Here is a 12,844-nt window from a genome sequence, read left to right as displayed (position 1 = left end):
GTTGCTAATGTCACAACTGTTATAATACTATAAAAAGCCTTACAGGTTAGTTTAGTTTTGTCCAGCTACTCACTCACTTTTGACTCTTAAATCGATAATCATGTTTTTTACACTTGACTTTTGTGTTTTCAGTAAAGCGCTAGTTTTGTATAATTATAAAAGCATAGAAAAACATAATTAGGTGGTTTATTTGTACTAGTTATATTAATATATACTAAATAGGCTGTGAAGTAATAGTTTTTGTCCGTTTTATGTTTCAACTTCGCTCTTTGCTTCCCTTGGAAAAACTTTGTTTTTTTAAAGTAATCTTTGTTCGTTTTTTATTAAAATTTAATGCAGAAGCAACGCTGCCATGATCTTTTTTATTTATACCGAATAATGTATGTTGGTTTTAAGTTTTGATGGCATTCCTTAGTTTCAATTGAAATTTATTTTTAATATAGTTTCTATTTATCACTGATCTAGGGGAGATATCTCTAAACAATACTGCAAACAACCTTGAAATCTAAGACAAGTTTTAGTCTATAATAAAGTTCTTTATACATACTTCACAAAACAACATATGTTTTTCAGGAATGTTTTATTTTCAATGAGCAAAAAGCTGTTTTTACTTGGCCGACTTCACCTGAAAAAGCCATACTGAAGACAGTGCTTTATAAATCCCCTACTGTCTAGCAGAAGCTAGAAGGCTTCGGTAACAAAACAAAGCTGTTTAAGTGCTCATTTGAAAGCTTATATTTATACTTAATCGCATTTTATAAATTTGACTTGATAGCACATTCCCACAAAGTGCACTTCCGGTTGTTTCCCCAACTTTTTTAAATGAAACAAGTGCCTTTTCCAAAAAAAAAAGACCAAGAAAAGGTTATTTCAAAACCTAGGCAAGAGCAAAAACTAAGGGGATAAGGACGTCCCTTCCCCTCAAATACCGCCGTTAGAACTGACACAGGCTTCATCACAGAGTGAAGTTTGAAGGTTCAATTCAAAACTGTCGATCAATCAAGCTTAATTTTTGGTAGATGTTTTGTTGAAAAGTTTTTAGTTTCAGTTAATTGGCTTTCGCAATAATCTTTTACTATTTGATTTATGAAATTTACTAAAAGGGTCTGAATGGGGAGTATATGTGAGGGGATCTTACAAGCCTCCACTTACCGGCTATGATGCATAATTATTTCACTGGTACCGTTTTATAATTCCGAACTCCTTCACTTAAGAAGTGGTACTTAAAATGCCGTTTTTAGTGCTATGTGGCATTTTTGGACGGTAAAATTTATAACAAGCACGTAGATATGAGTAATAGGTTTAAAATCTGCCTTCCCGGGATATGCCTTAAAAATGAGTGCGATTAAAAATAACTTTAAAGTTCTGCTAGCCCAATAGCCCCACAGTGTAAAAAAAACGTTTGAGATTCAATAAAATTTTTTGTAATGTTTATCAACAGCAAAATTTGAATTTCAACAGCTGAAATTGAATATTGAGACCATTTTGGAATTCCATGGTCATTATTGAATTTCCAATTTTTTGACAAAACAACATGTTGGATTTTTAAGATCCTTGTTGGATTTTCATTTTGATTGCTTGATTGCTCATTCTCTTACTGGATATCCATCAATAGTGTTGTTCAATTTCCTAGGTCTACAGTCTAATATCTAGTTCTCAGGATTCAGTTTCCATTTCTTCTTTCTGAAGTATCAATAAATACCAAAAAAAATCTCGTTTATTTTACAAGAACAGAAAATTACAACAAAAAATTTCACCCAGATAATATGACACCTCTTAACGGCTGAATTTTTTCATGGTGGAAATCAGTAAATCAACGGCGTAGTAGTAGGCCGACAGAAGATACACGAGTCAGAAATATCTTCCAATCAGGAAAACAGTGACACTTGGACCTGAAGTGAAGATGAAATCAAATCGAGGCACAAATAAAAGAAAGACTTCCCCCTTTTTCCTACCTCCAGAGGTGTATGGTTGCAATAATAATGCCACGAATCCTGTCTTTTCTGAATACCTTTGACTTACTCATCAGATCTCATCAAATTTCTTGTTCGCCACCTCATAAAATCTGTGTGTTATAAAACGGAAACCTTGCAAAATAGATCTTCTGCTTAGATGAAATACAATAAAATTATTTTTAGCTTCACATTTTTGCTCAATCCCAATTTATAAGGTTTTAAAGATATGCAAATACATTTCCTAAATTTTGAAGAAAAAAAAACATTGATTTGACTTAAAATTCTACTCAAATAACAGGAATTGCATTTTTGAACTAAACCTTGAAAATAAGAAACTGATAACTGAAAATTAAGGTAAAATGTTGTTTTGTCAAATTTCAATAAGTATAGACCTGTCATGTAGGCAAATTTAAGGATCCTCTAGCGGGAGAAGGAGCGGAGGTAGGCACTTCAAAATATCTTCCCGGGACATGCTTCGATACTTATGTACTATCTGGTACACATGCGCTATATTATATAGGGAAGATACGGGTTTCTTTCGAACGGGTTTCTTTCAATAGAGAAATGGATTGTAAAGCGTAGTTTGTTATTGGGTTTACAGTATTTAAACTATTGTTCTATGGGGTTTAGGGGAAAAAGGTACCTAGGTTTGGTTAAGTTTTTAATATATGCTATGCTTTACCCCCCACCCCTCAACCCTAATGTGCAAATATATAACCGAAATTTGTTTCTAAACTATTATTATTTTGTTGTACTTCATTAGCATCAACCAAACTTCATTTTTCATGTATTTTCCAGATAGTTCATAAGTACCCATACTTTAGCCTGTAGACCCATCCCTGAAAGTTTTGTTTTCCTAACCTAACCCCTTTCCAAGATAGCCAAAAGTAGCTAAAGTAGAATTGGTATTGCTCTATTAGCTGTAAGCCACGCGAGATAGATGATAAAAGAAACTAGTCAAACATGTTCTCTCAACGGGGGATTGGATTACAAAAATTGGTTTCTAACTGCGTTTAAAATATTTAAACTTTAGTTTTTGGGGGTTTAGGGGGAAAAGGTACTTAGGTTAGGTTACGTTTTTTAATATATGCTAAATTTTACCCCCACCCCCCTAATGTGTAAATATATAGCTCAAAATTGTTTATAAACAATTACATTTTTATTCTATTTTTTTTTATTTTATTACCATTAACCAAACTTCACGTCCTGCATGTTACAGCTAAGTACTGTAGAATTTTAGCAACTTTTTTTCTATCTATAAAAATGTACTGTCTTAAACATTTTGGGAAATATAATACACAAGTTATCAATATTAATAGATTAAGCTGAAAACTTGCAATCACAATCAGAATGTCTTCTCTCTCTGATCTGAATGCCCCCTAGGTAAAATCGTCGCTTTGTCGTTTGAAGGTATTAACATTAAATCTAAATCTACTTCTGTATTATACGTTTGTGGATATTTGAAGGAGAGAATTTTTTTGGTTTGTCAAATTGTCTCAAATCATAACATTTGAAAACAAAATAAGAGACAAATTAGGTCTTGGGAGGAGGTTTAGTTGCCCTCCAATCTTTACGGTCTCTTATAAAGGACACTGGAACAAAAACAACAAATAGAAACGCATCCGTGATCAGTCTTCTGGCAAAATTTAAATTCCACAATTGTGCAGATAGGAGATCATAACTCCCACAATAAAATTTTCTGATACGCTGAATCTGAAGGTCTGATTTACATTAATATTTATTGACTTTTTAGAGGGTGTTTGTCCCTTTTTCGAAAATCAGGCTCCCTGTTTTCAAATTCTCTTAATCCATCAAAATCCCTTTTTCTTCTGAGGCTTGGAGCCTTTGGTGAGTAGATATTAAACGTAATGACATTTGTATATTTGATATCTGCATAAAAACCCAATTCTTATCAATTGATATCAAAATTCAATTTTTGAGTTTCTGTTACAATTGAGCTGAGTCACTCCTTGATTACAGTTTAACACTATGAACTGTTTGATAAAACTTATTGGGCTAACGTCCTATTTTTTAATTAATCCTGTAGCAAACCTGAGTTTTTGAAGCACGATTCATGCTATTAAAGTGTAGTATTTCTGAGTCCAGTTGAAATGTGCACCGTTTAAGGAAATTCTCTTTTTGGGGGAAGCTTTTAGTTCCTTTACGTGTACGTCAAGGACTGAAATACCCTTACAGGCGTCTTCTTTTCTTCTTTTCTTCTTTTCTTGCTTACTTGGTTATTCAGCGTAAGCATTTATGGCAAATCCAGGGAAGATTTTTTTTGAAACGCTTTTCGGGTCTCATTACAAAAATGACATTCATCGCAAAAACATAAGTTGTTCCCACAAAAGGATTTTCGTTATTAATTAGAAAAAACTGAATTCAGAAAGCAATATATTTTCACCGTTAGTACTGTCAAGATGAGGATAGCATCTTAAGAAATTTTCTACCTGCAGAAACTCACAAAAAATGTATTAAAAAAAGCGATTGTAAAAGCTAAATGACAATTTGTGTTCATAAATTGCTGCGGGTTCATTCTGCAGACAAGAAAGCTTAACTAATTTCAAAGTAAAAATATGTTTCCTTATTTTTATAATTATCTTTTAATGCTCAAAATTCAACTAGTATTCCCCTTTTTCTGCTATAATTCAAATATTTGAATTGAACTTATACTGAACATATTACTTTCAATGGTCCTATAGTCAAATTTAAAATGATATTCAAGAAACTTCAAACTACTGTTGAAGTTCAAACCGTGTTGATTGATATAGCCTATTTACGGTGAAAATTACATTTTTTCTACTGAAAAGTACATAAATCTTAATAATTTCAATAATTTGTTGGAGTTCAATAAGCAAGTCACAATTCCAACAGAAAAATTGGATTTTTTGTGACTTTTTTGAATTAAATAAGCAAGTCACAATTGTGGTAAAAATTTCTAATTTAGTTAATTATTAATTGGGTAAAAATATATTAAGACGCCAAAGCGAAGTGTTAAAATACCACCTTTTGGGTTAGGTAAGTACCTCATTGAAAGTGTATGTATTAAAGGAACTTTTTCAGGACACGAGGACCTGGCTGAATTTATAAAAGTACTGAACTATAGGTTTGATCTGGATCACCAGACGAAAACATTGATTGGGACGTAGGGTAGACTGATTGATTCTACGGATTACCCTACGCCCGTTTTTTTCTCATTGTAAATACCTTTGCGTTTGTCGGATCATTGTAAGTGACTGTCTCTTATTTATATATTATTGTTGTTTTCGAGACTTGTGGTCTACTTGGGACAGCCAGTCCCAATATATAGAATGTATCCGATTATATTATATGTTAAATGAATAAAAGTATTGTATTTTATACAACCTTTCAACAATCTACTTTTAGCTTCTCGAATATACCCAGTCGGTACGCCTCATTAGTTTGATCATAGCCTAAGGCACGCTACCAAAGTTTAATTACCTTAGGGCCAGAGTTTATCTCCCCTATAAAGGGAGAATAAAGGCATCTACGACTACAACCCCTAAATACCACAAATAACACTTCACAACAACTGGTGGTCGCTAGAAAAACTGGGTCGAGAAGGCTACATAAAAATAGTAGACTGAAATAGAATGGTTTTACCAGAGGAAAAAATGACTTCCCTATCAACAGTACTTGAAATTGCAAAAATTATACCAGAATACGCAGGAAATTCAGATGTAGATGAGTTTATCGAAACATTAAAAATCTTCGATGAACTAACTGAATCATTTGAAGATAAGGGCAAAGAGCAATGCGTTGCAGCCAGATTAAAGGGAAGCGCCCTTAAACATTTTGAGGCAATTAAGGAAAAAGAGCCAAAGGACATCAGTACTCTAATTGAATCTTTTAAAACAAGATTCATTGAGACAAGCATCTCCGAGAGGCTAAGAACAGAGGTAGTCATATTCGATACCTCAACTAGTATCAGGGAATATGTAGACAAAATTTGTAGATCCGTGTGTTTACAATTAGAGAAAGGAGGAAATGACGAGACAGTACAAAAAGTACAACTACTTACTTTTACTCAAGGGTTACCGAAAAAGTTATCAAGACTAATATTATCGCGGAAACCTGAAAATTTAGAGCAGGCTATAATACTAGTCGAAACAGAGGTAAAAATTGACGAGGCTATGAAAAGGTTTGATCAGATGTCAATAAATAACACAGGAGCCCAAGAAAGTAAAAAATATGAAAGGGGACAGAAGAGGATGAACTTTGAGGAGCCGAATCGTGAACCAAAAAGACAAGAGGAAGGCCAATCCTTCCCAACATGGACTGACTCCTCCCCATTTGACGACCAATCCCATGGTATTAGATCCTTAATGACTTGGAATACCAAGTATTATGGATACCAATCTCCTCCTCCCGAGAAAAATTATAGAGCAAACGGGGGCAGGTCAAAAATAAATAAAATGAGACATAGACCCCATGAGGAAGGGCAAATTACCAAGCAATATAGGAAAAGATTCAATTTCTATAAGTGTGGCAAACCAAACGACTATGTAGTAGATTGCTGGCATAGAATACGCAAAGAAGGCCAGACCTACAAGACAAAATGTACCATGAGTAAGATGCGATGTATTTTTACCAAAATAAAGTTCCTTCTTTCTAAAGATAATTCCGACTTCTTATAATTAAGTTAAACGTAGTTTCAAAAATGAAGTCCTTAATCAGCAAAGAGAAAAAGTGCAGTCACCCCAGACAGAGAACGGCACTATCCAGGCTTAAGATTTCGCTAAGAGAGTGAGAAATAAAAAATATGCTACTTACGATATTTGTAAGGAAGTTTAAATGGCAAAAAAACGTGTGAAGGCTTGAATCATCAAAAATATTTAAAAGAATTCATTGGACGAAAGATTTACATCCTGGGTCCACTCGGGCCAATGGTGAGCCAGTCCTCACGGCGCAGGACTGAAAAGCTATGTTTTGATAGTGGGGTAGATGTGATTTTTAAGATGATTCGTAAGTCAGATTAGGAGGATTTCGTAAGTCAGATGAGGAGGTATTCGTACATCAGATTTGGGAAGATTCGTAAATCAGATTTGGAAGGATTCGTAAATCAGATTTGGAAGGATTCGTAAATCAGATTTGGAAGGATTCGTAAATCAGATTTGGAAGGATTGATAATGTAGATTCAGGACCATTTAGACAGAATTCTTATATTCTTTCATCGTTGTCACTGTTATTGTCATTTGAAGTGACCCACTTCTGTGCACCTAAGCATATAAGTTCAATAAATCTATTGCCTTTTTTATCTGTGTTTATTTCATTTTATATGTCTGTATTTAATTCAGCCTAATGATAGCTAATTTGTTCGCATTGCAACAAATTTTTTGTAGCAAATCTAATAAAATTTTTCTATCGCTACAAATGACGCGAGTCGGAAATTATAGGAAAACTGCGAACTAATTAAGCTATTAAAACTTTGTAATTTAAATTTAATTATTGGAGAGATACAGACATATAAGAAAAGTGATTAGGCCTATTGCCGCTAGGCTACTACAGGGAAACCCTTTAGATATCTCATAGGAGATAATAGCCTCCCCCAAAATAAATCAAGCGAAAAAAATTAATTTGTTTTTGAGTTGATTCATTGCTTGTATACATATATACTATATTTTTATTTTCTTTAAGTTTTAACTGGTGGAAGTTGGGAAAACTGAATCGAGTTGACGAAATAAAAATTGTATATTGAAACAGAAATTGTCAAAAGAGAAAGGTAAATGGACTTCGCTTTTAGTGGCGCTCGAATTAGCAAAACTTCGAGCAGCTTTGCTTGAACTTTGGCTATTAGAAATAAATTTGTATCCCCTCAAAGAGTTGGGTACAATAGAAAAAATGGAGAAAAGGCTCAATGAAGAATTGTAAAATGAAAAAAAAAATAGTATTCAGTTTTTAACAAGTATAAGCAAGTGTATAATTAGAAGTTTTTTTTAGTGTTAGTAATAAATGCAATGTAGTAGTGCCGTATATTACTAAATAATAAAATGTTTGTACAGTGAATTGAAAGAATAAAATAAAAGATAATACGTGAAGAAAAACAAAATCTAGCTGGACCGATGAAACGTTGGTAGAAACAAAAGAATTTTAGGCATAATAGTAGCAAATGGGGTCCTAATTCAGACTTACTACAGGTACAGGCTATAAATTTATTGTTCAAGGATAACACTGCTACTGTTGGGGTTCCACCCCCGTTTCTTTTCCTTTCAGATAAATGACCTATTTTCGTTTCTTTAATTACATTTGTGACCCTTTTGGAAGAATGCAAGTAAGGTATTTTCTACAAACTGTGTAGTATTTTCCGTAACCCAGGCAGGGTAAGAATAGAGCTACAAGGCACCGTCATTATTATATTGACAGGGAGGGTTGTTACCTCCAAGGAGAGAGTAGAGATTTTCTAGCCGTAACCCAAGGCGGGTACATTTGGCTTTAGAAAGTGGCCATTTGACCACTCGATCGCGTTACCATACCCTGGGACAGGGTATACTGTAAATAGGGTTGTACTAAACCCGATATTTGCAGAACCGTTGGGGTAAGAGCGGGAATCTCACTAACATTTGGGCCGACAAGGGGTTCTCCCATTCGAGTAAGTGGCATAGCAATCTTTTTGCGTCATTCGAGTAAGTGGCATAGCAATCTTTTTGCGTCATTCGAGTAAGTTGCATAGCAATCTTTTTGCGTCATTCGAGTAAGTGGCATAGCAATCTTTTTGCGACATTCGAGTAAGTGGCATAGCAATCTTTTTGTGTCATTCGAGTAAGTGGCAAAGCAATCTTTTTGCGTCATTCGAAAAAGTGGCATAGCAATCATTTTGCGTCATTCGAGTAAGTGGCATAGCAATCTTTTTGCGTCATTTTTTGCCTTTAAAAGTAGTGACCCCGCACATACACCCCAATAAGTGGTGCCAGCGGTAGCTAGCACTACGAACATTGGCGGCAGCGGCATAAGCACACATCCAATAGGAAGCTTAGCAATTAGCTCCGCAAAATGAGTCACAAGAAATTCAAATTTGAATTTTAAACCATGGCTGCTTTAGAGCCATGTAGATGTAAAACAAGCCAGTGTTCATGCTTGTTTACAAAGAATAATTAAAAATACATGAATGTATTTTTTTTGGTCGAGTGTCATTTGTATTGCTGGGGTCGACTCCCCTCGCACACGTTAGGTCCCCTAGTGAATAAATATCCGCGTTATTTGCACTTATTAATTTTATGGCTTATTTGTAATGATGGCAAATATCAGACTTAACTTATTGCTTTTTTTTATAAACAGATACCATTCAACACAATTAAGAAAGGTCGTCAAAAGTCTGTCTATTGTTCTTAAAAACTGCTTATTTGAAAATGTCAATTTTCTTTTTATGTTGTTCTATTTATTTAAGAGCGAAAGAGGATGAGCATATGTAGGTTTTATTTTTGTAGCTAGACATAAGACATACCTTATTACTTCAGTTTAATTAAATCTACGTTCAATGTTTTGTTACAACAAGCATCCTTGATTGCTAAGCTGACGTATTTTCTGTAAAAAAAAAAAAAAAAAAAAAAAAAAAAAAAAAAAAAAAAAAAAACTGTTTTGCTTTGCTCTATTGGTATAATAGAACAGAGATAACATTTGTCAGCAACCCCCCCCCCCCCCAATTAAATCATTTTTTTGCACACCTTAGACTAAATTAGTCTATGTTACTAAGGATTTGATTAAGTTTTAGATGTCTTATTTTTGTTAGTGTTATTTCTATGCCCTTTCAAAAAATAATAGAAAGGTTGGAACAGAAAATAACCAAAGGTAGGAAGATCGTGGTTGACTGAAAACGACAAATGGAGTTGGACCACATTCTGTGGGAAGGCTGGGGAGGAACTCAAGGCTCATGACAGCTATTGGTTTAGAGGAGAGAAAGGCGTAGTTTTTTATTAATCGTTTAATTTTTACCAATAAGAAGACTGCAAAGGTGATGACGGTGTCATCTTTACTAATGGTCTTATACATGGATTAAGACGAGGCGAAATCTCATCTCTACAATGGGCATAAGAGCTTTCTAAGATGTAGAATCCCTACAACCATTATTAAACTCATTAAGACAGGGTTCTTCGTGTATGTTTTGCAGTACTGCTTTGGTATCTACCCCTTTCTTAAGTTCATTTGTATGAAATTGCCTTCCACGTGCAGATTGAAAAAAAAATTTTAAACTATGAAGAAAATTAATGAAAAGTAAATCAAATATGCCTAAATTGACTTAAAAATTCGATAATCTGACACTATTCATAGCTAGAGCTTGATCTGAATCGTATTTGCTCTGATTTTTAGGTTTTAAGTGTTTAATCTTCCTTTTTTTTACTTGCCGTTTTGTTCGTTTTTCTTGCTTAAAATATCAGTCAAATTCTTATTTAATTATTCTAATAATCAATTCGAACTCAATTTTTTACTTTAATTATTTATTAAAATATAATTTCTCAATAAGTTATTAATTAAAACTCAATTATCTCAATTAAACTAATTAGAACCTGATAATTTATTCAAGTTAGAGTAAGGTTTATTTTTAACTTGAAAAGTGAAAAACGTTTATTTTTGTCAATTTTTTCCTGTTTCCCCCCTTTTTTTTAGTTTATCCAAAATTTATTTGAGCAACATGTATATTAAAATATCCAATTCTGATATAGTGACTACTAAAGAGATTTCCTCTTGAAACCTATATTTCTTCACCCCCATTATACCCGTACAAATTTCAGCCAGTTTTCAGTATATTTTGATAGAGCGAATTTGTTTTTATTAGCTGAAGTAAACACGACTAGTTCGGAGCGTCGGGTATTTTGAAAAGAAGTTTAGTTTTTAAACTATACAATTCAGTAGGCTATACCCTTCTATCTGGCAGCTTTATAAAATCAAAAAAAACTACCAGTACAGAAGCGTCTAATTATGAGCTGATCCTGTTCATATTTATGAACACTATCACGATTCTCTGTTCCAAGAGAAACTGTTGAAACTTTATTTTTTTACAATAAAACAGAGAGAATAGACCCAAGTTACAAAACAGAATTACTATTACAAAATGTGGGTACGATAACCATAAAACAAGGGTGTCGACTCGTAACTAAAGAGTCAACCGTCCGAACGCCATTAATTACCACAAGCACAAAGATAATAAGTCCCAAAATAACTAACTAACTTCAAGGCGATCAACCTGTCGTACACTATTCCCAATCTAGAAAACGAGGAAATAAAAACCTCGATATGGTCAAAAATAGAGAAGAATAAAGGGACGATAAGGCTTACAAAAATAAGAGAAGCATTAGATTCGCAGATTCCCCTATTTACAAATGAAGACCAAAGATCAGCGTATGTAGATAATAAATACGGATTGATCTCGACCAATTTCTGGTGGAACATATTATTGGCCGTATGTTTCGTATTCGCAACCTCCCTGACCATAAGAACACTATTGACTTTTAATTACGGAAAAATCCTAAGACTAAGAAAACGAAAACCAAGAGAAGAACACGGGGGAAACAGCTGAAATACAGAGGTTAAACCCGGAGCCCCCGGAGAACGTCTAAGCCAAAAAATAGGGAAGACATTAGAAAACGAGTGGGTATAGAGGTCTCCACTCGTCCTCGCTGTGTCTTTTTCCCTCACTGTAGTATCGTTTACGTAAAACCGTGTGGTTATGACGCTGCATATGCGTTTCTTAAACAGCACGGACTTGCGTGAACAATGCAGGCATGAAATATGTTGTAAAATTAGACCTAAAAAATTAACCATGTAGCATAAACTCTGTTTAAATGATTATTTTAAATCTAATGTGAAATTAACTAAGTGTTTAAAGAAGTTAAAATAAAGTGTATGTAGTAGTGTATATTACAAAGTATAATAAGAGATCATACCTAAAGTTGAAGAATTAATATTTTATAAGAAAATTCTATGTATTGAATTTCCCAATGGGAACAATTTTGTTTTATTATAACCAAATTAATGCGTGAATTATTTTATGAGTATTTACTATAAAGAACGTGTGATTCTGCCTCGTTATTTTTATTACAGGAAGTAAATGGACACATTGGTTATTGAGCATTACAATGAGCTGCCCAGTACAGATACGACCCAGTAGCATCTATTTTCATCATATCTCAACCAAAGAAGAGTACTCACCATAGAATCCAGGCAATTTTCATCCCAACTTCGTCTACAAAAACAACAGTTACCTTCGATCGTCGTTTCTTCGACCATAAACCATATTACGTATCAGGTAACACTATATTTAAAATTTAATTCTGACAACCCCATCGATCAATACAAGATAAACGATATTTTACGATATTTGAAGTTAAATGATATTTAAAGACATTTGAAGATATTTGAAGCTGAAGTTAGAGACAATTTTAAGTTTAATTCTGAGAACCCCATTGATCAATACAAGATAAACGATATTTAACAATATTTGAAGATAAATGATATTTAAAGACGTTTGAAGATATTTGAAGCATAAGTTAGAGACAATTTGAAGTTTAATTATGAGAACCCCATCGATCAATACAAAACAAACGATATTTAACGATATTTGAAGTTAAACGATATTTGAAGATGTTTGAAGTTCAAGTTAAAGACAATATGTTAAAAGAATCACTATAATTTGATGACAACCCATTCTAAATCCAAACTTCAATTACCCCATGATTAACCTAGAAATCACCGAAAAGGCTAATTGACGGAAGCCATGAGCTAAAAATTTTATAAAAGGCACAAATAAACAATTTTACGCGAGAATACAGTCTCTATGTACCTCCAAAAATCCTAAGAATAATATGCTGAGAAGAAAAAACACCAACACCTGTAGTGGGAAGCATCATTTCTTAGTTGACTATTAGAAAAAACTT

Source organism: Artemia sp. Qi Xiang Cuo, chromosome 2, assembly GCF_049724085.1.
Source record: "Artemia sp. Qi Xiang Cuo chromosome 2, ASM4972408v1, whole genome shotgun sequence".
In the NCBI taxonomy this organism is placed as follows: domain Eukaryota; kingdom Metazoa; phylum Arthropoda; class Branchiopoda; order Anostraca; family Artemiidae; genus Artemia; species Artemia sp. Qi Xiang Cuo.
Note: the sequence above shows the minus strand (reverse complement) of the source record.